Source organism: Protopterus annectens, chromosome 1.part2, assembly GCF_019279795.1.
Source record: "Protopterus annectens isolate FY-2018-M chromosome 1.part2, PAN1.0, whole genome shotgun sequence".
In the NCBI taxonomy this organism is placed as follows: Eukaryota; Metazoa; Chordata; order Ceratodontiformes; family Protopteridae; genus Protopterus; species Protopterus annectens.
Window position 1 is genome coordinate 1,103,484,393 of NC_056727.1, and position 25,257 is coordinate 1,103,509,649.

Genomic DNA, 25,257 nt, shown 5'->3' on the forward strand with positions numbered 1-25,257 from the left:
GCTCTGTGCCGACTTTCACTCAAAGATCAGTACAAGACAGGCTTCACAATTGGGAGCAATCACATTCATATAGTAGCGGATAATGATGTGTTAAAGAAATGTGAAGCCAACAGTTACAGCCGCACAGGTCAGACAAAACATTCTGAAACATTTTTTCATCCATCTGGATTCAAATTATTAGAGCATGCCAAGAAAAACATTTATACCTGACTATTATCTCAGCACACCAAGTAGGAAGTCATACTTTTGATGGTTAACATTTGACAGCAAACTTCAGCAAACATGAATGCATGTATTCATCTTCATTACCCTATTGTCCATTGTAATCTGTACATCGAACTCTTCAGTTTGATGAAACGTATAATAAATGTAGTAAGAGTAGCTAAGCACAGTGGCACAAAGTGAGACAGATGAATGCAGCTGAAGATGAAAAGAATGGCAAGCTATTGCCGTAAGCTGTGTACTTGCGTTTAGTCTTAGTTGCATGTGTTGCCCAGTGCCAGACATTGTGCAAATGCAGAGGTGGGAGAATAATGATATAGGGGGGAGAAGATGCATTGATATGGTGAGATGGATGCAGGTCAAAGTAGCTTATGAAAGAAGAAGGAAAATGATGACTTATAACAATATGAAGCCAACAGGTAAGCATAGAATAGTGCACCAAAAACAGTCAGTAACACTTAGCTAATGGCTGGATTAGAGCCTTGAAATTAGTCAAAAATTGATCTATAAATGTGAACATTAACTCATCATTGCACAAAGGGATTACAAATTTAGAATGTTTAAATAACACAAATTAGAGCATAGCGCCAAATTAATGAGGGGGGGGGGGGTGAACAAAGCGAAAGAGAGTGAGAGAGAGAGAGAGAGATGGTGACAGGTACAGAGAGGAATAGCAATAATATGTTTTGCAGGACATGTAGGAATATCTGTATAGAGTTTTATTCTTATTAAATCATCATTAATTTGTCATGTTGTGTACAATAAGGTGCTTACTATAAGGAGAAACAAGGGGTAGGAGAGTGGAACAAACATGAAGACAAAAGCAGGATAAGGTTGGCTTAATAAGTCTCCCTATTTGTGCTGCAATGTCTGCAAATGATGCCTTACTGCACTATTCAAATGGTATGTTACTGAAATATTGTACATGGAGAGAAATATAGATGTTTGCAGTTAAATATATGAAAGGAATATGAGATGTAATGAATAAAATACATTGATCTATAGCTGTAATCAAACACATGCAAAACATCAGTGGGTAATTATCTCAACATGCCACATAGGAGCTCCTACATTCTTACATCAGCAGCTTAAGAACTGATTCATTAACTGTTTCACAGTACTACATTTAGTCTGCCTTTAATCTGTATTCCCACAGTGCAGTGGATTTAAATACATTTGTAGGAAAGTAACTGAACACCAAGGATTCAACTGAAATCACCAGCTTTAGCAATAAAAAGTTGAACAACATTAACAGTAATGCAGCATTGTTTCACTATGCCATCCTCTGAGAAAATGCCAAGGACATAAAGTGAAGGTATTTTTCCGGGCCATTTCTGGCCATGTTAGTTGTGTGTGAATCTATTTTCTGACCAGATTAAATGTGAGAAAAAGTGTCAGATAGGACAGTGATGAAAATGGATTTGGAAAGTTTGGAAAGCAGAGGGTAGGACACAGGGAAAAGAATAAAGGAATTTTCAAGAGGGTCGTGGGAGAGCACCACATGAATGTACAATTGTGCACACAATTTCATTACTTTGGAGAGCCACCACACCAGTGAAGGGTGACAAGTTGCAATGACAGAATAATGTTGTATGGCCACTTAGGCAATATCATGTGTCAAGATCAGAGCCAGATAAAGGTCAAATTGGACGCCAGGCAGGGCAATGGATCAGGATCCCCTGTGCACACAGTGACCCCCCCCAGCAGCAGCCCCAAGCACATGCAGCAGTCCCCCAGCCATCCCAGTGTCTCATTACTTAGCTATTGCTCCCCAGTTACTGTAAACACTGTTCAAATCTGTCAGTCTGCATTCTACTTTCTTTTTGCTTCTACAATGATTAGATATTTGGATTTAATTTAAAACTTTTATTTCAAATTTTATAGCACAAACACTGATGGCCATTTGCTAAACAAAACACTACAGTCTCAGTCTCACAAAGAAAACAGACTTAGCAGTAACAGTAAACTTCTTTGCCCTTGAAACTCACATTCACTGAAATGGCATTGAAACCCGCATTCAAAGAAAATCATCTTGGCCAGTGGCAGATTAAGTTTACCTTTTGGCTGGTTTCAAACCATAGGTCCTCTGCACACATATTTAGGACCATGCATACATGCATGTGTTCTTTGATTCACCTTCCTGATTGTACTAAATTATATTATTTGTATAACACAGCACCACTTGTTAGAGTGCATTTTAAAATTTGTAGCTTTGAACATTTTTCCAGTAAGCAATGAAACAAAATGCATGAACCGATAATGATAAAATTGCCCATTTCAGAACATTTCAAGCATAAAAGGATGCTCAGGCTTCTGTCATTACAACTCACCAATATAATTCAATATACACAATCTCTGCAGAAGTAAAAGTCATGTGAATAATTTCACATTACAGAGATTGCTGCTGGCAGACATCTTTATATTTCAGTGTTCCAAATTCAGTACCTGCTACCCAAAAAGAATAAATTGTCTATGTTATGTTAAATAAAAATGATAAGTTGGTAATATTGCAATAGGAAATGGATGGTAAACCAACAACAGATACATAGTTACTAGACATCTCATCCAAAGGAGGACACACTCAGGACTGTGACAGCACCTTGCCTCTTAAAGTACAACAAAGTATAAACAATTCATCTACATGGTGTGGGAGTAGAAACAATGGGTCTATGTTCGGCCATCGAATGGGCTAGCCATCATCTGGCTGAACACTGAACAATAAACAGAGAAATTTCAATGAATTTTCATTACATCAATAGGATAACTACCTAGTTGTCCAACAACTCTCCATCATATACACAGACGTATTTCAAACCCACCCAGGTCAGGGGTTTCATCCCCCCACACCACCCCATACTATATATATATATATATATATATATATATATATATATATATATATATATATATACCAACTCCAAGACTGCACTACAGTGGAGAAAAGGGGTTTGAAACACTTCTGTGTATAAGATGAGGAAGTGTTGGACAACTAGTTACTTACCCTGTTGATGAAATGAGAGTTTGTTTACTGAACTTTCACTGCCTATTGTTTGCTGTTCAGCTGTTCGATGGTTAGCCCATTCAGCAGCTGAGCAAAGACCCAAAACAACCACCTTCTGCATAAAAAGCAATTATGCTACTTACCCTGCTACTAACACTGCCTTCAAATTCTATAGCGCGATAGTGTTAACCATTTCCTAATCAAAACAGTTGCACACTGAAAACAGACTTAGCATGAGCAGCAGTAAACTTCTCCTTCCCTTAAGCTCACAATTCCTTGAAAATGCACTGAAGCTCACATTTCCTTGAAACTGCACTGAAGGTCCCATTTCCTTGAAAATGCAATGGAAGCCATATTGCCTGTTAGTAGAGTGGATTCTCCTGTAACTAACTGAGGTGCAGGGCTTGAGCCTAAGGAAGTTCACTAACCTGCTGTCCCTACCTAGGGCATTACACACATGCACAAATGTCTTGAAGAAGCAACAGCGGTTGTGACACTTTAAATTTATGATATTTTTTAATTAAAAAGTAAATGTTGTGGCTATGTGTGTGGAATATATATATATATATATATATATATATATATATATATATATATATATATATATACATATATATATTGTGGGACAGGTGCCTATTTTTTATTTATTTATTTAGTCATTTTTTGCAGAGATAGAAATGCTGGGAAAGGTGCTTAGGAATGATAAAGTCAGGTTGGTAGGGTAGGTTAAGAAGCAAACTCAAACATATAGGGCATACAGACAGTGATGGTGATGGAGACTAAAGGTTGGGAGCCATCATGATAGGGGATAGGTATGTGGCGTTGGAGGTGCACTCATGTCCAGCTTGAGAAGAGTAAGAATCTAGTCCTCTCCCTCAGAACTGTTATGACTGGCGTCTGTGACAGCTCTCTCGGTCAATGCCAGACATGGCATCACCTTTCCAATCTGACTGAGAATTTTTCAACCCTGACAATATGTGCACTAAGGTTTATCTCCATGATATCCTCCACCAGCCCTGTCACCTCCTGCTAGGTGACAAAAATGCCACCTCCATTGATTCTGCTACTGGGGGAGTACAACTGCACCAGCAGCCAGGGCAGAGATACCTGATGCAGGTAGAGAAGGTAGGGCAGGGGTTGTGGAGGTAACACTGGCAGGTTATAGACCCAAGGTGTAGGGTATTTGTGGTGGCATCTGTGGAGGTATGGCAGGCCAAACCACAGTAGTTGGTTTACCTCTCTGTGCTGTTGCTCATTTTGTTTTTAGCAGCACAGTATATAAACAGAAGTATGTTAATAAATTATATCTACCCAAAAAAAGAGATAGAGTGGGGGTGGGCAAAAAAAAAAGATCTGTGACACATCACATTAATTTATTTATTCAATATATTTTTGGGTCAACACATAAACAATTATGATAATTTAGTATTGTACATCTTTGCGACATCCATATATGAAGCTGAGGTACGAATGTGTCATAAAATAGAAAACCGCACCGCTAAGATGTAAGAAAGAGCAACCTTTATTTTGTTTGATGCATTCAAATGTACTAACTGCAGTTAACCTATTTGAATTGTTCTTGACATTGGGCAGGATTCACGAAGGCTTGCACGGAGTCTAAGAGTAGTGTAAGACTCCATGCAGCCTTCGCGATCCAGGAACAGCCCTAAATTCCGTGTAAGAGACCAGCTAAAACGTCTCTTACACAGAGTGGGCATGGATATGCTAATCACCTCACTTGCAGCCCAAAGGCATGCAAATGAGGTAGATTAGCGATCCACGAAGCCCAAAGCAGCCCATGTAAGAGCCATTTTAGCTGCAGAAATGTACTCAGTTGACAACTGAGTACGTTTCTGCAAAAACCACAATGGAGCCATGTCAGCTCCAAATAAAGGGTGCATATGTGTCAGGCAGCATGCCAATGGCCAAATATGTGGCCATTGGCAAGGTACCCTGATGCAAATATGAAAAATAAATATATATTTTTTTCGGCGATGTTTAAACGCAGCGCAGCCCGGCGCAAACGGACTGCGCTGTATAAAACATAAAAATGAAGGTTATAAACCCACAAATGTGGGTTTTATGCAATACATGGATTTACAATGCAGGGACCAGCAGACCTAAAACAACATGGCCACCGTTTAGTGGTTGCTAAGGGGGGAAGCTGAGTCTAAGACATGTAACTAAGCATTAGTAGGCAATCTGATGTAAATGAGTGTTAGGATACTGAATTCCACTGTCACATAGCAAATGAGCACATTCTAAGTAGTGTAAGAGATACATAAGGGGGAGGAATAGAGTAGGAGAGAGGTGACCTCACAGGGGGGAATGGTAGAAAGAAATGCAGTTCATTGGAGGTCAGTGTTACATGACAGATGTCAGACACATATCATGGAAAGAGGAGTGCCACAACATAAGCATGGGAAAGTCAAGAAATGGAAGGTGTACACTGTTGCATACACCAAAGTTTCTTGCTGGGCATGCATGTGCACGTGTGTGCACCATGAAGCGCGAGTAGGGCAGTGTGCGCGTGTGTAAGGCAGACTGAGCATGTGGGAGCCTGTTGGCAGACTTGTAAGACTGTTTGCACTGGTGTGCGCGCGTTTTAACCCAAATAAGCAGATTCTGAACCGTGTAAGCATGTGTGCATGCGTGTAAGCCACTGTGAGCGTGTTTCTGCTAGTATGCACATTGATCCCCCCTGAGGAAACAGAGAGGAAAAAGGAAGCAACAGAATTATTAGGAAGCTAGCAGGGAATACTGCTGGAGCTAGCAGGTGAAAACAATTAGAAGCAGGCAATTACACAGGCAGAATAGTAGCTCAGCCCAGCACTTAAAACTCTGCAAACAGCAGTGCAGGATGTTTCTCTCAAGAGACACTGCAAGACAGGAGTAAGCTATTAGAAGTGAAAACTGAAAAAGCTGAACTCAGAGCAGAAATGCTAGGGGCTGCCATAGCTGTCATAAGGAGACATAGGCTACTCGCTGAGGGTGGTGACAATGCAGATGGTGCCAGACAACCCACAGTGAGGAGACGGAGAAGAGTGTACAGGCCCAGGGTCACCTACCATGGGTTACATGAGCTGGAGATAGTAGAGTGCTATAGAGTGGACAGAGACCTCCTGCAGCAAATTGTCGAGCTGTGCAGGCCACGCCTCACACACAGAACCAACAGAGGGGAACCCATCCCAGTGGAAACCAAGGTATGTGTTGGCATAAGAATACTAGCAACAGGTACCTTCCAGAGACCAACTGGTGATATGATGGGGATATCACAGGCATCAGCCTCCAGGGTACTGCACCAGTTCCTGGATGCCATGTCAGCACATGTCGGTGATCATGTATATTTCCCCAATGCCCGTGAGGTATTGGCCAGCAATATGCGTCTCTTCCAGCAAATAGCGGAATACCCTGAGGTAGTGGGTGCAATAGACTGCACGCACATACGCATCAAAGCACCAGCCGGTGAGCGGGGTAGGGCCTACATTAACCGCAAGGGCTTCCCCTCCATCAACTGCCAGGTCGTGTGTGATGCCCAGGGCATAATAATGAATGTGTGTGCTGGCTGCCCTGGGAGCTACCATGATTCCCATATCTGGCATTTGATGCAGCTGTACCAGACATTTGCTAATGGGGACATCCCACATGGACACCTAGTGGGGGATGCAGGTTATGCACTGGAGCTATGGCTGATGACACCCAGCAGAAATGCACACACACCTGAACAGGAACGCCATAATGAGGCACATGCACAAACACGTAATGTAATACAGCATGTGTTTGGGCTGCTCAAGTCAAGGTTCCGGTGTATGGACACATCTGGTGGAGCCTTGCAGTACTCACCAACTACATGTACCCGAATTTTCATGGTATGTGCTATGCTACATAATAAGATCTTGCGAAAACAGCTGCAGCAGGACCAGCATAGGGCCGGGCCAAACAGCCCCCCACCATTGCCAAGGCCATCACAGGCAGAGCATGACTCGGAGGAGGAACAACCTGAGCCTGCCCCAGTAGGCAGAAGGAGGCGTGCCCAGTATGCCCTGGCCTTGGCAAAGAGGCAACGCATAGCACATACACTGCCTCAGTAGGAACCCTGGGAATGATACCCCTCTCTGACTCACTCATATAATAACATGGATGCCTAAAATTACATAACCTGCTCTCAAACATGTACAGGGAGTGTAATATGTGCATCCGACAGAGGCAGCCCTGCAGCACCACCTGAGGCATGGATGCCATGTGTTAAGTAATGTAACGCCATGTAGTATATGCACACTTGAGGACCCTGACTAACATCCTACCCTCACCAAGCATGATGCCACAATATGACGATGGGATGATCAATTGCAATAATTGGCTGAAGTATTGCAGTTAGTTAAGGGGATCCAATGTGTGCCAGTCTGGGATGACATGCTGAGCATGACATGATGCTCCACCTGCTAGGGGTGGCGTGCACCAATCATTCCAGGCCTTATGGATACTGGCAAAGGCTGTTGTTACCCACAGCATGCCCTGAATAGGTAAGGCTCAAAACACAAACCCACCTCCATAGGTATCACAAGGGATAAGAACCTAGATGTAATGCTACCCAATGCCAGAAGTCTAAACAGCAAGATGCATGCAGTGTAAACTCATCCAGTATGGAGAATTTTGATATCTGTCCTGTAACAGAAAACTGGGTCAAGGCTCACAACAGCACCCTAACACTACCAGGTTACACCTCATACTGTGCTGTACAGCCTCAAAACATGGAACAAGCTACAAAAGGAGGGTGACTAGCAATAATTGTCAAGGATAACCACACCCCATGTTGGTACCACAACAAGAAGCAGCATGGACTAGCCATGGTCAAGTAACAGTGGCTAAAACTGCTTCCCCGTTTATAGCCTGCTACAGACTACCGTCCTAACACCAGGAACTGCACCTGGCCTATGTTGGAATACATGAATATATCAAGCCCCCCAAACCACATTATATTGGTTGACTGAAAATACCCAGACATAGACTGGAAGCATTATACTAGCTCCAACACTGTAGGAGAAAAGATCCTAGAATCCATAAACCAAAATGCCCAGGAACAACGTACCACTCCCACAAGAGGGGTAAGCATACTGGATGTGATAATCAGCAACATGGGTACTGGATGGCAAGGTAAGAAGTGTATCCCTCACTGGTAAGACCAGACCATAGAGTAATCACACTGGATATACACATCCTGACCACAGTCCCTGGCCAGAAAACCACAGTGAAAAACATGTGTAAAGCAAATGTTGCACTCCCCCAAACTGATGTGGAATCCATTAAAGGCCCTGTGCAGGTGCAAAATATGGGCCACACCTCAGAACCTGTTATACAGGCATTCCATGAACACAGCCAGGAATGCTTGGATTATGCAATCACAAATAACAACAAGACACAATGCCATACATGCAGGCATCTGGCATGCTGGACTCCAGCCATTACCAAACCATGCAAGGGAATGAGGAAGCTACTACATGATAGAGCAAACATAAAAAGGGAAGTAATCACTGATCAGTAGTATGGCAATAAAATATGTCCACACATACAATCCACTAAGGCCAGTTACAACAAGTTGAATCTGTGAATCCTGAGGCAATGTTACACCTGCCCCAAGTACACAGACAACCCTCAACTCCCCCCAAGAAATACAAATATATGTGAAAGATGCAACCATTTATCCAAACCGGAGGCTGAGCTCCCTCAACTCAGTACTGTCAAAACTAGTCAGGAGGAGAAGGTAACCACACACACCACAAACCCAGTCCCACATAGACCTATCACAACTGCAAACCAAACACATAAACACAGAAAAACATTCCCGGAGGCCCTAATTACAAACACATCACACCAACAGAGGCCTCCAAAGCAGACCCCCAAGCAACCACAACCTCCAAACATAGCACATGCAACACACAGTACACAAAGCTGGTGTGCCAAACAGTCACAGGCCAGAAGGAGAAACAACATGCCTGATACAGTTGTAATAGGTGACTCCATAGTCAGACACACTGCTGTACCGCTCACCAGACTGAACAAGGGAAAGGGTACAGTAAGCTGTCTGTAGGCTGCTACAATACGCCACATAACACAAGTATGCAGATCACCCCAAAGCAAGTAGAAATATGATGCAGTCATTGTCCATGCTGGCGTGAATGACCTGAGATGTACCTCCCTGGACTACATGAAAAGAGACATAGATGAGCTCTCTGAGTATGTACTCCAGGCCGCTATGACACTGACCGTTTGAAGCATCCTACCCTCACCAAGAATGATGCCACAGTACAAACACAGAATGATCAGCTTTAACAAGTGGCACAATTACTGCTGTCATTCCAAGAGGATCTAATGTCTGTCTGCTTGGGATGTCATGCTTGACAAGCCATGCTGCTGTTCCAGGGATGGCTTGCACCTGTTACCCCTGGGCGTCTGGATATTGGATAAGGCTTTTGCCACCTTCATAGAGCCTTACTTAGGCAAGGCTGAAAAGACTAACCCACCACTCTAGAAAACATAAGTGGTAAGAAACATAAGGGTAATGCTGACCAATGCCAGACGTGTAAACCGCAATATGCATGCTCCTGAGGCCCTCCCCAGTATGGAGAACATCGATGTCTGTGCAGTGACAGAAACCTGCTGCAAGCCTCCTGACAGAACACCAGGACTACCAGGTTATACCTCATATCATGCGTTATGGCCCCAAAACCTGGACCAAAACATAAAAGGAGGGGGAGTATCCATATTCAGCACAGACACCCATACGTCCAGGTAACTGACAATGCACGAAGCATCGGAGACCACCCATGTGCACCTAACCGTAGGCAAAACTGCTGTACAGTCTGTAGCATGCTACAGACCACACTCTCACACACAGAAACCCCACCCAACCGTCCTGAAGACACTGGACAGTATGAATGTCCCACCAAATACCAAACAAGGTACTCGCAAATTACCACATAGGTGGTAAACCATTATGTATGGAAGGAGTAATCAGGGACCTAGGGACACAAGTGGACAGTAACCTGTTATGTGACACTCACATTGCCAATCTGGCTAGGAAGACTGTCTATATTGGACACCGTATCATGAAAGGATTCACAGCTACGTCAACAGAGGTCATTGTGCCCCTGTACTTTTCTCTTATCAGACCCATAATCTAGTACAATGCCTCATTTGGGATGTACCTTACCTGATACTGCAGCAGTAGAAAGACCTCAAAGGTACCTCACCAAGAGGATAAAGGGTCTTAAATATATGTCATATGCTGCCTGGCTGTAGACACCCCAGCTGAATGCAGTCACATACTGCCTACACAGAGGCGTTGTATGCCTGTTGGACAAGGCCATGTCCAACACAGGAGTAATGGACATGCTCCACCCCAGAAAACCCAAAGCCATCGGAGCTGTGAGAGTGAGAGATGTCATCCTCAACACATAATGAAATAGGATGTGCTGGAGGGACAGATACATAACCCAGAGGCTCCCTACACCCTGGAACAGAATCCCACTCCATGTTAGGCAGAGCCCCTCACTGACACTCTTCAAGAGGAATCTTACCAAGTGGATGGATGATCGTAGATGTACACTGGGGGGTCTTCACTGTGTCACGTCCAGACAGAAGCACAGTAAAGTAAATCATAAATGGCCATAATATTCACATAGCAAAGGGTGGCGAAAGCCACACACACTCTAGCTAGGCTTATAAATGCCCTAGGGTGGATAGCCTAGTATGAACCTATGAACCTATGAAGATACAAATTGTACAGGACACTAAGGATAATCACAAGGCTTTCTCAACTGATGGTAGGAACCTTGTTGGGAATTCACGGATATGCTCTGAATCACTCAAATATTACAAACAACATACCAAACACACACACATATTGCCAACATACAACCTGACAGGTGCAGTGCAACCCCCCCCCCCCAGAATGCAAAATATCTATTCCAGCAGACTGCTGGCCCCCTGACATTGCAGATGCCGAGGTAACAGCCAGCATCTACAAAGCAAAACACACAGCAGCAATGGTATGAGATGGTGTCTTGGGCTGAGTCCAACATGGACTCCAAGAAGAATGGAATGCCAAATCACACTACTGCTCAATGTCAGCCTTACCACAGGATATGTACCCAAAGAGCAGTGTACAACAACAGTGGCACTTCCCAACAAAGGTGTTGCCTGAATGGATATTGAAAACTACCACCCCAGAATCCTGACAAGCTTGGTCTGCACAGCTATGGAAAGAATCAGCATGTACCGCAGACAAAAAGATATTGGGGACCTACTGACACCGAACCCTACCCAGTGTGGCTTTCTTAATTACAGATGTTTCCCCTTAAACATGTTTGACTCATTTGAAACAGTCATTAAGGTCATTGATGAGGGCAATGTGGTCCACACAGCGTAGCTGGACCTTGCAAAGGCTTCCATACAATACCCCACGTGTTCATTATAGATAGGCTCACCAGCTTAAATATAAACACCTATGTCAGTAGAGAGGTTGAAAACCAGACCAAGGACAGAACTGACATGGTCAGACATACTGCAGCCATGTCAGACTACAAACCAGATATAACTGGCATCCCACAAGGCTTGGTCCTGGGACCTCCCTCGTTTGGTATATATGCCCCATAGGTACAGGCCAACATGGAAGGACTGTGTCTGAACATGTTTGCAGAGGACTACAAACTGGCCACCATATCTGACCCTCCAGCAGACACAAGCATCCCACAAAAGGGCCACATAGAAACAGACAACTGGTGCCATAGCCATGTCAGCAAGCTAATTGCAGAAAAGTGTATAGTCAACCCCTGTAGATATACAGTAAGTGCCCACCAATTACCACATAGGTGTTAACCCATTAAGTACTTAACATGTAATGAGAGACCTGGAGACACAAGATGATAGATATCCTGCATTGGACAAGCATGTGGCTGTAGTGGTTACAGAAACATACCATATACCCACCTACCATGACGGTTGTCAGATCTAGATAAGGGGAGGTCATTGTGGCTCTGCAGTCATCCTTCATCAGCGTTACAATTGACTACAATAGCCCCTATGGGATGTACCTCGGCAGACACCTCCATCAACTGTAAAGTCCCCAAAAGTACCTCACCAGGTGTATCAAAGAGCTTGAACAGATGCCATGTGTTGCCTGATTAAACAGACTGCAGCTCCACACACTGCCATACTGCCCACCCAGAGGCAAGCTGTGCCTGATGTATAAAGCCATGTCCAAGCTGGAATCAATGAACATGCTGCACCTTGTACAATCTGAATGGCAGTGAGCTATGCACCTGAGAGACCTGAACCCCAGCACTGACATACATAGGACAAGCTGTACTGAATGATCCATAACACAGAAGCCACCACCACTCATGAGTAAACTACCAGTACAGGTTACCCAGAGAGTCACTCATCGACTCTCCTCAAGAGGAATCTTGATGAGTGGATGGGAGATGGTAGGTTTACCCTGGGTATCACTGTTATGTTATGGGTAGATGGAGACACAGTATACTAACCGTGACATATGTCATGGCAAACTCCACCTACAATGTGTGTTGAAGGACAAACACACTCTCCGACTAGCATTAGAAATGGCCTAGGGCACATTGCTAGTGTTTGCCAATGTACACCTATGTTGTGGAATACACTACCAATGTTGGACAAGTCTGGTTTAAGTAGTTCATATCTGAACATAATGCAACATGGTCAGATGTGCACAACTGGCCCCTAACCAGGCTGTTGTGCTCACTATGAAAATGTAAAGCAGTGATAGGACTAAAGGCCAAGATACTGTCCACCGCAGTGAAAGTACTGAACCAGTACACTATACAGTACTACAGTGTTAGGTCAGTATAAAAGGATGTTGACAACTGTATGCAAAGTATCCCATGCAAACCCTGCAGGCAGAGAATAATCCCTGTTGTGTTCAGACACAAAGCAGTTGGACAGTAACTACACAACATGACACACAACATACAACCATAAACGTGAGATATTGTTGAAGTTAACACTCATCCACAAATGTGGTGGACTACAGAGTTCAACATATGGAAAGCTCACACTGGGCATGCCCGCACACTTTGAGAAATGAGACATATGGCAGACAACATGCCATGGGAAGCCTGAACTGGGCATGCTCACACACTTAGGCCAAATCTCAGTTTAGCATTTGGCCACACATATCTGGTATTTGTACGTGTAATTCCAGGAACCAACCACATTACAGCAATCTGCCCAGTGTACACAGTTGAATGACGACAGAGACATACATGATATAGTGGATCCCTCCCATATTCAAACATCTTCCACAGATACACAAGTTGTTCATAGAAACATGGAATGCTATGGCAATAAAGACTTGCAAACAGTCTATCAGCAACAAATGTTGTGCATCTGACAATTAAACATATGACTGTAGAGGTCAACACTAGGCTGTTTGCCCTAGGGAATGACAGCTTAGCCAGGGTTGTGAAATTACATGTGTGAGAAAACTGACCCTTTTGCCAACCAGTACAACACACCAGCTGCTGCATATACCAATCTCTACACAGAGATGATGTGAGCACCCTACAAGTACAGAGGAAGAGGCCAAATCTCCCAGTAATGCAAATAGCACGCTCTGCTACTGCGTCTCTCACTACTGTCATAGCACAGTTAGTTATGGCTTTGAATTCCACACATGCCATGTGTGTTTTTGTCACACAGAATGCCCATGTGTGTGGGTTGTTGTTCACAATAATGCATGACATTGATTAAACCAGTAATGGCAATGGACACAGATGATGTAAGTGTGTGCCAAATACACATATGCACCTGTGACCTTCAATAGTTCCCATGGGTCATACCAGCATGTGCCACATGCTCAGAGAGCCCTTCTATGTTCCCTATCATGTAGTCCAGGGAGGTACATCACAGGTCAGCCATAGTGGCATGGACAATGACTGAGTCACATGTGTCCATGCCTCTGACTGACCTGTATGCTTGTGTCATGTGGTGAACCATAGTGCCCCACGGGCATATCACTGTGACCTTCACCTTGTCCAGCCTGGTGAGCATGACCTCATTGTACCGGACAATAAAAGTACTTAACACAACTGTAGCAGGTGTGTTGTCTAGCCGTACAGGCTGTGACTGTTTGGCACACAGGACTTGTGTGCTATGTGTTGCATGTGCTGTGTTCTGGCTTAACGTATGCCTGTGTGCCAGCTGCAGAGGTTTCTACTGCTCAGGCAGGATGCTATTCTGAGGCTCCACGAATGGCCCAGTGTGTTCACGTGTTTGGATTGCTGTCAGTGTAGGTCTACATCAGACTGGTATTGTAGTCACTGTAGTATTTCATGCCACCTGACAGGTTATGCCAGTACTGGGTTCGGAGTGCTTAGTCCCCAGTTTGGCTATGTGGTTGCATCTCATACATGTGTTGTACGTCCATGTGTAGGGGAGAGGGTTGACTGTGTACATGTGGCAGCTGTGACATTGCCACATGACCCACATATACCACAACTGTACCATAGAGGTGACTGACAAGTGACCTTTGCACATGCTACCATAGTATTGTGATTGCCATGGTGATTAACAGCACACAGGGCCAATGGGGAACAAGGTACATAGGTTCATAGGTTCATAGGTTCATACTAGGCTATCTGCCCTAGGGCATTTATAAGCCTAGCTAGAATGTGTTTGGCTTTCGCCACCCATTTTAAATTAATTTGCCATGCCCTTTTCCGAGGTTAGTATACTGTGCCTCTGTCTAACAGTGACACAGACGTGATACCCAGGGTAAACCTACAATCTCTCATACACTCATCATGATTCCTCTTGAAGAGAGTCAATGAGGGACTCTGCCTAACCTGGACTGGAATTTTATTCCAGAGTGAAGGGAGCCTCTGGGTTATGAATCTGTCCCTCCAGCATGTCCTATTTATTTCAGTGCTGAGGTTCAAGCCTCTCAAGCGCGTAGCTCGATGGGATTTGGATATTCTGAGGTGCAGCATGTCCATTAATTCCGGGTTGGATATGGCTTTATACGTCAGGCACAGAACGCCTCTGAACAGGCGGTATGCCCCTGAATAGAGCTGGAGTTTCTTTAACCGGGCAGCATATGGCATCTGTTTGAGCCCTTTGATCCTCTTGGTGAGGTACTTTTGAGGTCTTTCCAGTTGCTGCAGGTGTCTGGTAAGGTACATCCCAACAGGGGCATTGTACTCAATTATGGGCCTGCTGAGGGATGTGTAAAGAGGCACAATGACCTCCCTTGATCTAGATGTGAATTCCTTCATGATGAGGTGGGCTATATAAAATGATTTTCTAACCACTGTGGCCACGTGGTTGTCAAATGAGAGATCGTTATTAACTTGGGTCCCCAGGTCTCTAATTACTTATTCTGTACTTAATGGATTACCACCTATGTGGTAATTTGTGGGCACTTTGTTTTTGCCAAAGGGGATGACTATACACTGTTTGGCATTTAGCTTGACGCCATGGCTCTGGCACCAGTTGTCTGTTTCTATGAGGCCCTTTTGGAGGATGCTTGTGTCGGCTGGAGAGTCGATTATGGCGGCCAGTTTGCAGTCATCTGTGAACATGGTCAGCCACAGTCCTTCCGTGTTGGCCTGTACCTCAGAGAAATATATACCGAACAAGAGAGGTCCCAGGACTGAGCCTTGTGGGACACCACTTGTAACTGTTTTGGAGTCTGACATGGCTCCAGCAATTCTAACCATGTGGGTTCTGTCCTTGAGCCAGTCTGCAATCCATCTAGTGACATAGGGGTTGATATTTAAGCTGTTGAGCTTCTCTATAATGCCCGAGTGGGGTATTGTATCGAAGGCTTTTGCGAGGTCCAGGTAGGCTGTGTGGACCACCTTCCCCTCGTCAATGGCCTTGGTGACTGTTTCAAAGAAATCAGCCAGGTTTAAGAGGCAGGATCTGCCCTTAACAAAGCCGAACTGGGTAGGACCCAGTGTCTGTAGGTCCCCGATATCTTTATTTATGAGGTCCATGATGATCCTTTCCATAGCGTTGCAGACCAAGATAGTCAGGCCTATGGGGCGATATTTTCCAGGATCCGTTGGGGCAACACCTTTATGGAGAGGGACCACTGTTGCTGTACACCACTCTTTGGGCACATATCCTGTAGTAAGGCTGAGATCGAACAGTAGTTTTATGTTTGGGTTTAACTCTTCTTGGAGTTCATGTAGGACACAGCCTGAAACACTGTCTGGTCCCATTGATGCTGTGTTTCTTGCTTTGGAGAGGGCAGCTCTTACCTGAGCATCTGAGATGTCAGGGGGGGCAGCACTCTGCTGGGATAGATATTTGCCCTTTTGGTGTGGAGGCGGGGAGACGTTTGCGCTGAACCTGTCAGCTAGGATGTTGGCAATGTCTGTGGGTTCGGTGTTTCTTTTGTCATTTGGGACTAATTCTGAGCATATCTGGGAATTACCACCCAGGTTCCTAACACAACTAAAGAAAGACTTGTGATTATCCTTAGTGTCCTGTGCAATTTCCTCTCGAAGCTGGCCTTAGACAATTTTATGAGTGCCCGTAGTTGTTTGCTAATACTGATCAGTGATGCCTTCCCTTTTTGGGAATTTGCTCTATCATTTAATAGGTTCCTCCTTCTATTGTATAGTTTGTTTATGGCTGGGGTCCACCAGACAGGATGTCTGCCTTTGGAGGATCGGGTCTTGGTTTTATTTGGGTGTAGTGTCTGTGATTAGTTAGCACTGGCATATATGACTGCTCACGTGGACAAATGCCAGGTAAGTCATATGCAATGTGTCACAGGCAATGTACATGTGAACAGGACAAACAGTGACGTTCTGTGAAGTGAGACATGGACATACATATAGTAAGCTATGCAGATGTCACTAGGAGTCCACAGAAGTTCTGGGCTCAAGTCAGAATATAGTGACAAACATTTAAGTTTCAGACTTCATACCCTTCCAAACATCCAACAAAATGCGGAACCTGTTACTCTCTGAACTGTCTAAGTTTGTTGTAACATTATTTGGAATGGGTCCCTGTGTTTGGCCCTTTGCTCCACATATTTTACTACTTGGTCTGGATGTGTTCCTGTAAGAGGTTGTGGGGTATGGGCAGTGATTATCCTGCTGTGAGTATGTGTGTGGCTTGCAAGGTGCTACAGTGACATTATTACCTACTAGCTACCAACTAGCATGGCTGTTTCTGTTTGCACACTACTATTATAGAAATACACTAGATTTGACAGTAAATATACATGACATGCTTTGTGTACTACACATCCTATATTCCCTTTACATTCATTTCTACTATTACATGATATATTTATTGTGGCACAATGTTCTTATATAACAGTCATGGCTTAGTGGTAGGTCATACAGACTAGTGTTTCCAAGGTCCTGGGTCCGGGACTGACAGTGGGATTTTATTTTGCTTTTGAACAGACTACAGGACCTGTCATTCAGAGTGACTAAGGCACTTTTAAGCAGTTGTAACCAGGTTAGCGCTGGTTTGCGCGGAGGTCACGCATGCGCACTGGCATTCAGCTCCGTGCACACCTGCTTACAACCGCTTAAAAGTGCTTACTCTTGCGCACACCTGCGCTATTTTCTTTGAAAGAAATGAAAATGGGGAGACAGGAAAGTCGTGAAAAAAAGGTCACAAAGAGGGTAAGACAGTAGGGAAACAAGCTTGGGTTTTGCAGGAGGGATGTAGGTAAGGCCCATAGCTGCCCATTTCTTCATCAGCAACAGCTGTGCATATGTTTGTAATTTGGTGTGACATTTGAAACCTTCCACCCCTGAGAGAGGTGTAAGGACAACAATAATACTTGTTGTACAGCCAATTGTAATTGACAGTTTCCATGTCCAGCAGACATGTGTGCGAAATGGGCAGCTATGTATGGGGCGTGATTTTTTTGTGGGTACAGAGTGCCCTTTTTTTTTTTTTCAGGTGAGAGTGGTATGTCAGGTAAAGGAAGTCAGTATAGCTGGGGAGGTAGGTTGGGTAGGTCAACAGACAAGACAAACAAGATGCATACAGGGGCGGTGTATGACACGTGTGGGGGGGGTTACACAATTTACGGGGACGGATGTTTGGATATCCAGAGCCCATGAGCCCACAGATGGCAACAGTGGAACTGATATCCCCACCCATCGGCAGTTGCCACTGTGCCTTCACTGCCCAGGATGGGGCTGTGCTGGGGGCTGTGTAGGCCGGGCAGCAGGCATGCCCGTTAGTTGTGCCACCTGTGCCTCAAGCTGGTGTAGGGGCCCAAGAACAGCTTCCTGGATCTCCCTACGCACCACAGTCCGGACGCTACGGAGGGTGAGTGGTGGTTCTCCTCCGGCCACACTTGCAGAGGGGGGATGAGCCCCATCCCCTGCAGCGCTTCCACCCGCAGGTGGCACAGGGCCACTGGAGGAGGGTCCAGACTGGGCACTACTGCCAGGTGCACTCGCCAGCTGAGGTGGGAGAGGTGGGTCCGCTGGAACCCGCCTTTCCTGTCTTCCCATGTTTTGCATTATGCCATGACAGTTTGGGTTAGTAACATACAATACCATTCACAATTAGTTGTAACAGCATGCATTAGTATTCCCATTAACCAAACACCCAGATATTCACACCATTGAACAGCGAGCATAACACATGCATAATTTGAACAGCAATACACAGTCCAAAAACATGCAGGGTTGACTGATGGCAACAGGCCATCAGGTTTGGATGTATGAACAGGGCAGATGCATCAACGTACATGCAAATATGTATGACCCAAAAGGACAAATGTCCAGGGGTGTTAATTGTGATTGCACATACCAATTTCACGTGGAATGGATTATATGTGGTTATAGAGTAGGGTGAAGAAAATATAATTAACACCTTCAAATACCAATACATATGCTGTACATTTCTAATAGCTGCAGATATATACACACTACAGTTCTACCTACAGTTTCCTATGTGATAACTACTTCAAGTTGGTGATAGGAATGTTACTGCTACATCAATATACATTTTCATTTTTATTCATACACGTTCATATCTGGCTCTGTTCAGCTACATCATCCTGCTACATTTGCTTTATATAGCTATAGACAACTGTGGATGTTTGGTATTTCAGACAATCATACTATCTGCATATTGCAGACTGAGAGCAACATATCCAGATTTTGGGATACACATTCCAGCTGCAGGAACATTTTGAAAACATTTCACAGTTTGGTTCTGCTTGTCACATTCATTTCATTCTGTACTGACTGCAGTATACTTTATTCAGGAGTTATTACTACTTTATTGGTGGATTCATAACTCTTTCTCACACTCTCTCACTTGTTTTATTTTTACAATTCAGGATGGTACTTACTTCTAGGCTTTATTGACATGTTTTACCTGAAGTTATTACAATCCTTTCCAACAGTCTCACTTCTGTCTTGTTTCAGTATTTCAACAGGGATATATTTCACACATGTGTTTTGCTCATCTTCTGCAGCTGTACTTTTCAGCCTGCTGCAGGTTGTGTACTATTATATTACAGGTGGGACATCTTTATTTCAGACTTTATTTCAGACATTTTCATTTTTCTGTTTGGATTACAGACTGCAGCACACTTTTGTAATCATGAAATACTTGCAAACACTCTTACACTGTTACTTGCACATTTTATTACTTAGTGACTACACTGCACTCTTTTGCTAACTGTCATACTTTTATATTTATTTACAGTTACAGGGAGAGGATTACTGACCTGCCTGGTGGCACAACCGCACCAGCCTATCGCCATAGGCTCTGTGGTTCGCAGAACGGACACCTGCAGCTGTAATATATATAAAGTAATATTGGAATATACATCTCCATAATATCAGCTAGGTTAATTTCTTACATACATAATTAGATGTAACTTACTCAGTAGTGGGGCGTTGGGCATTTGCCGGGCCTCCTGGATCCAAAGGTTCAGTTGGTCCTGCTTCCATCTCTTCAGGTCCGCATGGTGGTGACGAACCTGCTCACCAGTCCTTAGAATCCCTGTGGCACTGGTAAGATCATGAGCCAACCGGTCCCATGCCTCAGCCCTATATGCTCCCCACAGGACCTGGCCCTGCATGAGTTGGGCCTCATGATTGTGGACAAGGAGCCAAACCATATATTTTGACTCCTCAATGCCCCATCTCTGTGCTCAAAAGCAACTAACCTCACCTACTCCTGACATTCTGGCTGCAAGTTAGTTCTACAATCGGTTATGCTGTGTATTCCCGTCTATGGGGCTTATATATGCCATTTTTCCCGCACTTATCTGTGATTGGCCATTTTGGAATTGTATCAGCTTCACAAAACCTGCTTTGTCATGCTCCTCTTTCTATTCATTCCTATATATTTGCTATTACTGCATTTCTAAGTACAGCTCTCATGGCTTAGTGGTTCAGTACCTTGACTATGGTGCATGGTATCCTGGGCTCGAACCTGGCCATTGCTTTTTATATTTTGTGACTGTCTAGACAGGCTAGGAGGTGTGTCTGTGTAAAGGCAGTTTTGTTACAGCTTGCTCAACGTTGCCCGTCGGTTAGCTTGTTGGCACGGTGCGCAGCTCCGCACAAACGGGTTACGCTGGTTTACGCTTCATTTGGCTGTCAGCACGCATATTACGCTCAGCTCAGCTAGGGGCACACAGTTTCAGCGTGTTAAACCACTACTCACCTACGGGCACTCATTTTGCACCTGTTGAACCACTGCTCACCTACGGGCACTCATTTTGCACCTGTTAAACCACTGCTCACCTTCGAGCACTCATTTTACACCTGTTAAACCACTACTCACCTACGGGCAGATGCACTCAACTTGTTAAATTGTAGCTCAGCTATAGGCACATCTGGCATTTTTTTTTATTTTGTTATCTCACATTTCTTCAAAATAAATGGCCCATTTCATTACATTTTACATAAAATATAATTTTATATGTGTACATATATGTCAGGAACTTGTTTCGTGCTTATTTCACTATAAATAAAAGTTGATGTTGTGGGGGTTCGAACCATGACTGCCTGTTCTTCAGCCAACATCTCTACCACTATGCTATTGCTTTTTGGCTTACTTTGCATAGTTAGTTCTTATATGCTTTTCCATTTACTGCTAACTGTGGCTAAGCTACGGGCACGCACGTGCAAACGAGCGCACTCACGGGCAAACATCTTTACGAATAAAAAAAATATATAACATGTTCATTTATATAATTTTATGTTCATAGTCTGTGGGGGCATGTGTTGTGTTGTGTTTATTCACATTTCCATGGACTCTGTCATGGGGGTTTACTTTAGGCACTTTTACTCTTCTGGGGGCGTGTCCGTTTGCAGGGCTCGGCCTACGGACACGTCCCCTACTGTCTTCCACGGACTGTGTAAGCCTTAGGTGTGATTCAGTATGCCCTCATGCATATGCATGCCATGCTGATGTCACACCATTTAACTGCAGCCTCCGTGTAAGCCTTGTAACTCTTACACGGAGGCTTTGTGAATCTTGCCCATTTTCTTGCTGTTCAACTTTTAGAAATACTATCCTGTAATAAAAACTAATTGCTGCTCTGGGTATTGAACCCATTCACAGTTAAACTGTTGTTTTCATTGTCTAATGCAAGCAGTAAGATTTATTGTTAAAGGCATGAATCCATGCTTGATATCAAGGTTGAGGTATCCCTGCACAAAATGCTAGTGAATGATGGACTGAAAATAATTTTCTGATTTGAACTTAGAACTCAGTCATAGTTACCCTTTGCCTCTCTGATTTGAGTTAATCACTGCTGGTACACCTCACAGTTAGCATCTATTTCCTCTGTGGCTGTATAATACAAAGATAAAATAAATATATAATAAAATAAATATATATTAAGGCATACTGAGTAAATACATTGGCTGGCTAAACCATTAATGCCATATCATAGACAGGTTATGGGTCAGTGTACTTACAGAAATGAGGGGTGTTCACAGTGTTAAATTTAGCCTCACATTAGCTTAGGAGGTCCTGCTTGCACTTATTAAGGTCATTATAATGGTGATGACATAGTTAGCCAATGCAAGGAATGCAAGTTGCACTAGAGAAAGCATTGACTAATCTATTGCAAGCCTCAGCCTTATACTAAGACATCACACAGTAGTAAAGGTGTGAAACATGGCACTGAGATTTGTCATGTGTGATGCTCAGTTTATTGACACAGGTTCCAGTGTTCAAGAATAAAATGCTTAATGGCATGGCATTTAATTGTTGCAGTTTGGAAGGAAAAAGTGGATGAATTGTGACATATTGTGATGGGGCTTTCACAATGTTAAAATGTAGATGTATCAGCTGGGAATCAAACAAATGGGCTAAATCATGCAACTGTTGAACCGTACCTTTTTAACTGACATTGCAATGGGAGAACTACCTTTTAAGTCAACAATATCCAAATATACTTATTTCAGAATGAAGGGAGAGACCCTTCAGAGAGGCCTTTTTGTGTGTGATTTTAATTAGTTCTTGGAATGCATTCCTATGTAAAAGTATTTCTGTTTGTAAATATATTTCAGATGGATGCAGTTGAATGAGCTGAGTAATACAGCCTGGGATGTTTTACATACATACTTCACATGGCATAGCTGTCCTAAACGCATAGGATATGTGATGAGTTATGACAATTATAACAAAAGCATTGTGCCCATCATACATTTGCAAGTGAATATTAAATTAAATATCATCATTGTCATGCTTAAGAAATTGGACGCAGATTAGATTGAGGTTATATGTGAAGCACTAATTATATATGCTACATAGAACAATTTACTTTTGCATATACTACTGATACATCACTTCCAATAAGCATGTATAAGATTATCATTTTTTTTATTTCTATAGTCCTAATTAAGATGTTGTGAGAAATGGGATTCTTACACCCTTTGTAAAAGCACATTTTTGTCAGATTTGAATCCTTTAGTAGCTGCGTATTTTATCTAAACTCTTGCACTTACACCTTGTGCCCACAGACAGGTATGTGAGAGTTGGAATTTCTCCACTTAGTACTATCCAGAGTGCTGATAAAAGCATGCCTTTGTCAGGCATGTGTGTGCTACATAAGGCATCCCAAACAAAATTTTTCACATTTTTCTTTAGTTAGTAAGCTATGTTTGCATGGTGTAGAGCAGAGAATGAATGCAGATTTAATATGAAAAGAATCATATTGTGAATAATTGCAATCTGATCTCTAAACAGGATTTGAACAATGCACCATCTGCCTTATTTCACTTAACTCATTTCACTTACACCTTGTGTCACAGATCTGGACATCTTTCAGGTGCATTCTCTGCAGTAATTGCTATCATTGGTGCTGTGGCCTGTGCACCAAAACCAGGCATATTTGTGCTACATAAGACAAACTAAACTAAAAGTTTCACTTTTTCCTTGGGCACTGAACTGTGTTCGTATGCTGCTGAGTAGAGAGCAAATGGAAAAGGCATTAGAAAAAGATATATGATAGAGAGTAAAGCTAATAGTAAATTAAATGCATCAATGATCAGAGTAAGAGGTGCATTCAGGTGACACATTCATGCTTCACATATCTCATTGTAACATCGGAAATGTACTTTGTGGAACACATTATCAGACTTGTATTTCATGACAAATAATGTGAAAGTGGACACAGTGATACTGACAATATTTGATTTATAAATAACACAATGGTATCACAAAATGTGAATAAATATGTATTTAGACCACCATCTGTAAAATTATCACTTAAGTAGATACAAGCCATGCGTCAGCTGTCCTTTTTCTCCAAGCACATTGCATTTACACCTTGTACCATAGAGAAGTCGCCTAACAAGTGTATGTCCTTTACTAAGAGTGCTGATGGCTATGCAATGCCACCAGGCTAGATTGCATTACATAAGGCAGCTTAAACTAAATTTTTGACTTTTCACATAACCTATAAAAGTACATTTCCTGCAGCAAAGTGGAACGCAAATGCAAAAGTCAATATTTACTTTGACTTTGGCTTTATTGGAAGGATTCACTAAAACATGTTTGGAATAACAATTTAAAGGAACATGAAATAAATCACTGTGTATATCTAGCAATGATCAGAGCTACTACTGCATCACACTGATACATTTAGCCTTTTCATATCTCCTTGCAATATCAATAATATCATGTATGTCTGACAATATCAGGACTTTAGCTAATGCCATCAGAATGGAGAAAGGCACAGGGAACAGCAGAAATGTTTTCTTTTTCACACAGCACACACAATTAATATTGATGTAATTTCAAATGAATTATCTGTCACTTTTAGCCAATACTGACCTTACTTGAGTTTCCCACACCAGCACATTCATTCACCAAAATGAGAGTCAAGATTTATTATGACCAACCTCAGTAAAATGTTTGCGGAACTGGTTTTGAACCCTGCACCACCTGTACTGTTTCTCTAAGCTCAATACATTTGCACATTATGCCACAGAGATATGACAGCTTGACTTTCTTTATTCATTACAGTCCAGACTGCTGCGAAAAGTGCAACAATGCCAGTCTTAATTACACTGTTGATGGCAGTTCAAAAAAAGTTTTTCAGTTTTTACCATGGGCAATAAATTACTGCGGTGGTGGTGCTGCGGTAGCGTTGTCGCCTCACAGTTAGACGTTGCCCGTTCGATTCTCAGTTAGAGCGTCTTCTGTGTAGCGACATGCGTGAATGGTCATTCCTTCATTGAAGGTTGTGCGTTAGGCCCGGCAAGCCAGTATGTAAAAATCTACTGCCAATAATTAGCGGACCGGAGTTCCGCTGTGGCAATCCCTAACCGGGAAAAGCCGAAAGACACAAACAAACCATGGGCAAAAAAATTGCCTTTCACTGATACTGACAACTGCGGGTCAGTGGACCACAATGCCAGTTTGCATGCAAATGTTAAGGGGAAAATTTTGGAAACAAGTACTTAAATATACATTTCTGATGTTTAATCAACTTTGTTGTCTGTTATATCCTGGGAAATAAGGAGACCACACGG